This window comes from Amblyomma americanum, chromosome 8, assembly GCF_052857255.1.
Source record: "Amblyomma americanum isolate KBUSLIRL-KWMA chromosome 8, ASM5285725v1, whole genome shotgun sequence".
Taxonomy (NCBI): Eukaryota; Metazoa; Arthropoda; class Arachnida; order Ixodida; family Ixodidae; genus Amblyomma; species Amblyomma americanum.
Genome location: NC_135504.1, coordinates 40,657,512 through 40,663,678, shown reverse-complemented (window position 1 = coordinate 40,663,678; position 6,167 = coordinate 40,657,512). Strand labels below are relative to the sequence as shown.

Sequence of the window (6,167 nt, the reverse complement as noted above, 5' to 3'; positions counted from 1 at the left end):
TTCCTTAGCCGTTTGAGTTCTGTACTGTGAGCTCATCTCCGCATTTCTCACGTAAAGGTCTGTCTTGTTTTGTCAGTAGAAAGTTACTTGTTAGGTGTGTGTGTGTTCCTTGAGTTCCATCACCTAAGAGAACAACTTTACATCGCACCCTAAGGTGTAGAGGTTTTGTGTAACACTGGAACGTCCGATATATTATGTCTTAAAATTCATCAGAAATGTTGATAACTTTCTTTTGTGGTCGAAGAAGCATATCAAATCTTCACAGTATTGCACACGTTAAATATTCATTTATTAATTTATGTATACCTGCCGCGGTGGCTCAGTGGTTAGGCGCTCGGCTACTGATCCGGAGTTCCCGGGGTCGAACCCGACCCCGGCGGCTGCGTTTTTATGGAGGAAAAACGCTAAGGCGCCCGTGTGCTGTGCGAGGTCAGTGCACGTTAAAGATCCCCACCCCAGGTGGTTGAAATGATTCCGGAGCCTTACTTTACTATACCCTCTTTATTGGCTACATTCGTTACAGCCTTCCTGAACTCTCTAACATGAGCATTTCCTGCTTGCGGACATTAGAGAGTGTCCAAGCACAGGCGCTCAAGATATGCCTCGGATTACCACGTTGTGCCTCGAACAAAGGCACGATTGAGGAATCTCGTGCGTGCCCAATATCGGTCTACTTGTCACACGAACCACTTCGTGTATATTTACGTGCGCTTACACGGCACCGCTGTCACCCGCTGACGAAGATTTTTGATGAGCGACCGGACAGCAGTTTTGCACGCGCACTGCGCTTCCATCGCTCCGAATTGCCATCAGACTATGCCCTGCCGCATCATTCCCTGCAGCCCCCATGGGTAATGGCTCAGCCTTCAGTCTGCCTGCATGTCCCTGGCATAATCAAGAAGTCTGCGATGCCGGTTAGCGGACTGAAGCAACTCGCACTTGCCTACATCTGGTCAGAATACCACAAATGTGTGCACGTCTACACGGATGGATCTGCGTCTCCAAATGCATCAACAGCAGCTTTCGCAATCCCTGCACAACAGACGACCCGCAGATTCATTTTGGGACACAAGTCTACTTCAACCGCTGCAGAGCTTGTGGGCCTTCGGGAATCGATTCGCCACATCTGCGGAGAACCGCCTCAGGAGTGGTGCATTTTCACCGACTGTAAACCTGCGCTACACATTTTAGGATGCTTCCTACGCCGCACAGCCTACCAAGCTCTGGCTCTTGATATCATTAGTCTCGTATCATTTGCTCAGGGAAACGGCCACCGTATAGTGTTTCAGTGGATCCCCGGACACTGCGGACTCGATGGAAATGAGACCGCCGACGCTGAAGCAAGGAGCGCCTTCAGCAGTGGCCTGCGTACAGCTGTACCGTTCTCTATAGTGGACGCAACTTGTCTCCTTTCGGAATTGATGAGGAGGGCGACGGCTAGGTACTGGGCCCTGCCAGACACCCGCCACATCCGCCTTAAACGGCTAGATCCGACGATGACCTTTTCAGTTCCTCGCCGAATACCTCGCCCTATTGCATGCGTTATCCGTAGAATACGTTTAAACGTGGCATTCACGCGCAAATACTTGCACATAATAGGACAAGCGGACTCCCCGGAATGTACCACATGTGCCGTGCTAGAGACTATAGAACATGTTTTAGTGGCGTGTCCAGCGTATGCACGTGAAAGACTCATACTCGCATCTGCTCTGAAGCCTATGGACACATGGCTCCTCTCTGAGGATTTGATCCTCGGCGCTTGGCCAGATAGTTTTAGAACTGTAAAGACAACGCGAGCGCTCTCACGCTTTTTGAGCGACACGGACCTTGTCTCGCGTTTGTGATGTCAGAAAGTGTGCCTTGTTTTTTTTTAAGTAGTTTTTCATCTGCCTCCTCCCATCATCATCGTCCCCCATCGTGACCTTCTTTTATCTCCTCTTCCCGTCCCCCAGAGCAGAGGAGCAGGTAGATATTTATTTTTCAGGCCAACCTCTCTGCCTTTCCTATCAATAAACCCTCTCCCTCTCTCTCTATTCCGGAGCCGTCCACTACGGCACCTCCTTCTTCCTGTCTTCTTTCACTCCCTCCTTTATCCCTTCCCTTACGGCGCTGTTCAGGTGTCCAACAATATATGAGACAGATACTGTGCCATTTCCTTTCCTCCAAAATCAATTAAAAAAATAAAATAATTTATCTACCACATCACTACGCCTGCACTTCCGGGCTTGACACTGCAGTGGGGTAGGGTTGGGAGAAATGCCAACAGAAGCAATACTTATTGTGTAAATAGTTTGTACATATTACTTCTCCCCCTGTCCTCTATTCCTGTCCCCTCACCTCTTTCATTTCATTTCTCCATTCTGCCTGCTGTCCTTTATTTCCGCTGCCCCAGCTCAGGTGCTTCAGTATCGATGGCAGATGCCGGGGCTAGCAAAAATCTTTTCCTTCCTTTTTACTCTTATTTTTAATAAAACCGCTACCACCACCACCAGCAATACAAGAAGATGGGATGTGGCAAATAACGGTTTCTAAATAACAAAATAGCTGTGTATTAAAATTAGGTATGAATATTATAAAGAACAACGTTTCATTACACATTATGAAAACAACCTCTCTGGAGCTATGCCATCCTTCATAGTTTTAGTAAAAAACGCTATTTTAAGTATCCATTTATCCAGAGTTCATTTGTTTTTAATTTTGAAAGTGTGATCAATTCTCGCTGGTTCGTAGTCAGCCCCGAACCAACATACGCAGCAAAGCAACCTAAAATTTTAGAGGGTGCATTGCGACCTTTGCTATAGTAATGGTATTATTTTAAACTTCCCGTTGATTTGCTGCATACTGATGACATTATGCATGCGTACTTTTAATGTTTCCCGGCATCTTTAATATCAGCTGCCATTTTGTTTACGCATGCTGTAGTCATATTTTTAAAATTTCTGCAATTAACAAGCCAGCAGCGGCGAAATCCTCCAAGTTCATTATCCTGCTAATGTTTAAATTTCCTGGACGTAGTAAAGCCGCCGCAGCGGCATGGATACCAGTATCAGATAAGGGTGCATTGTGTTCGCCTTCAGGAGTCCCAGCATCAGCTCAGGCGTGCACTGTATTCGGCCGCAGGGTTTCCGGTATTAGTTCATGCGTGCATTGTTTTCGCACACACTTATTTTCGCTTGTAGATGCAATAGCATCGGCTAAAGCATGCATCGTACTGTGTACTGCATTGTTTTAAGAGCGTTAACTCTTATTCATCACGTTTCTCGATTTCGTGGGGTCTGCTACCACCTCCCTTCGGCGTGCAATTTTCTGAGTCTGAAGAATTCAAGATGGCGGAGCCCCCATAGTAAATAGATATAGCAACCCAATTGGTGACGTCATTAGTATATTGAATTGATGATTGATTGGTGACGTCACTGATATATCCAATTGGTAATTGATTGGTAAAGTCTCTTATAAACCCAAGATGTCAGCCAATAATGGTAATTAATTGATGACATGCATGCATCGTACTGTGTACTGCATTGTTTTAAGAGCGTTGCCTCTTATTCATCACGTTTCTTGATTTCGTGGGATCTGCTACCACCTCCCTTCGGCGTGCAATTTTCTGAGTCCGAAGAATTCAAGATGGCGCCCCCATAGTAAATCGATGTAGAAACCAAACTGGTTATTGATTGGTGACGTTATTAGTATATCGAATCAGTGATTGATTGGTGTCGTCACTAATATATCCAGTTGGTAATTGATTGGCGACGTCACTTATAAATCCAAGATGTCAGCCAATAATGGTAATTAATTCATTACATCATTAATTGGTCCAAGATGGCGGCAGCTTAAGCTCGTTACTTCAACGCCTTCTTTATGTCAGCGCGTGTTCTAGCATCAGCTGAGGCATAATTGCGTTCTCCCACAGGAGTTCTGGGATCAGCTGAAGCGAGTATCGTATTTTTCAGGAAGGGTCCCGGCATCAACTGAGGCTTGAACCGTGATCGCCTGCATGAGTTCAGGCATCAGCCAATGTGCCCGTGGTTCTGGTGTCACCTGAAGCGTGCAACGTGTTCCCCGCAGGTGTTCCGCCATCAGCTAATGCCGGCGTAATGTTCGCCCGCGGATGTTTTGGGATCAGCCATGGCGTTCGTTGTCTTTGCTGTCCCAAAGGGCCTAATCCCCATGGAATCAGCAAGCTTGTGGCACTCCGTGAACCTTCCAAATGAATGAGTTTAACGACGGCCGAAGCAAAAGGTGAGGATTCAGCAACCATTCTAATGAATTCCGCTCGCGGAAATGGTACGAAATCGATTTTCATAGCTAGAATGATGTCTGAAATCACCTCGAGCATTTAGAAGGGTGTGTTTGTGGGTAGGGGGTGGGGGGGGGGGGGGGGGGGTTGTTGCTCGTCGTTCAAGTGTTCACCGTGTCCCGCCGACGGAGAGTTGCTGTACCTCCAAGGTTAATGATCTTAAAATTGACGCACCGTTGTAACCTACGCAGAGCAGTGGGACGCCACGGGCGGTCGGTGGACGACGTGCTTTCTGCTCCCCTGGGTAAAAAAAAAATGCACAGAAAAAACAGAAGCCGGGAAAGTATGGCATCTTCAAAAATACACATGCACATACACATTCCTTCTCCCTCCTTTCATTTTAATAATTTTGTTTATTTTTCGTGGAGCACAAAAACAGTTGGCAGTGAAATCCCGCTCATTACGAGCAGGCCGGTTCATTAGGGTGCGGTTCTCACGAAAAAGCTACGTTGCGCGCACTGTTTAAATAGGGTGTATGTCTTGCACCCTAGCGAGCCCCTGAGGGGTGCTGTCTTTTGTGAGGAGAACCCGAAAGGCAGCGAATGGCTCTGCAGACGGAGCTCTGCTTCTTGAAGGTAATTAGTACGAACAAACGAGGACGCGGGTAGCACATACACAGGACAAGTGCCGTGCACAAACAGCTTGTCCAGTGTGTATGTGTAATTGCTACGTCCTTCTTTATTCGCCCTCAGAGCAAACACAACTGTTTACAATACAGGCAGTGTACGTAACGGTGCTTCATATCCTAGATTCTTGGACAAAAATTTTGAATATTCGAAAACTGTAAGGTACTGAATGGTTTGGTTTGGTTTCTGGGGGTCTAACGTCCCAAAGCGACTCAGGCTATGAGAGACGCCGTAGTGAAGGGCTCCGGGAATTTCGACAACCTGGGGATCTTTAACGTGCACTGACATCGCACAGTATACGGGCCTCTAGAATTTCGCCTCCATCAACATTCGACCGCCGCGGCCGGGATCGAACCCGCGTCTTTGGCGCCATCAGCTGAGCGCCATAACCACTGAGCCACCGCGGCGGCTGGTACTGATATGTAACTATTGAAGATAATAGCCCGTTCTTCCGATATGTAGCAAAACCTTTCTTTTATATTGTTTCCATCCCTCGGATCGAGCAGTTAAGACTGCCATAGAAAACTAATAGGGAACGCTTTTGACGGTAGCAAAATGTTAATATAAAAAAAATGCAAGCATGCCAACGGGAGATATGCGGATATATTGTTGGTTATGCATATGAAGAGCGTTGCGTGTAACAGATTTTGTAAGCGCATGTGGTTCCTTCGTCTCTGTATTGTCGCAGTGATGAGTTTTAAGCATGTGGGACAAAGTAGCCAACGCTGCATTTGTTATCCAGAACCTTCAGTGTTTACGTTCCTGAAGTCGTCGAACATGTGACACCTGGGTAACAAAACTGAGTCGACCGATTTACATTTTGTGGCTCCCCATAAAAAGACCAATTCGATTAATTCACGCATCTGTTATTCCCCATTCCATGTAAGGTATCACCAAAAGGTGGAATCAGTTCTTAGCACTGAGCCCCGCCGCGGTGGCTCAGTGGTTAGGGCGCTCGACTACTGATCCGGAGTTCCCGGGTTCGAACCCGGCCGCGGCTGCTGCGTTTTTATGGAGGCAAAACGCTAAGGCGCCCGTGTGCTGTGCGATATCAGTGCACGTTAAAGATCCCCAGGTGGTCGAAATTATTCCGGAGCCCTCCACTACGGCACCTATTCTTCCTTTCTTCTTTCACTCCCTCCTTTATCCCTTCCCTTACGGCGCGGTTCAGGTGTCCAAAGATATATGAGACAGATACTGCGCCATTTCCTTTCCCCAAAAACCAATTATTTATTATTATCTTA

General features: G+C 47.0%; 1 non-coding gene across 1 annotated transcript; it reads left to right on the top strand.

The window, feature by feature from the left end:
* Nucleotides 1–5,851: 5,851 nt before the first annotated feature.
* Nucleotides 5,852–5,923, top strand: TRNAS-ACU (transfer RNA serine (anticodon ACU)). The gene has a single exon. It is a non-coding gene; the product is annotated as a tRNA-Ser (tRNA).
* The last annotated feature ends 244 nt before the right edge of the window (nt 5,924–6,167 follow it).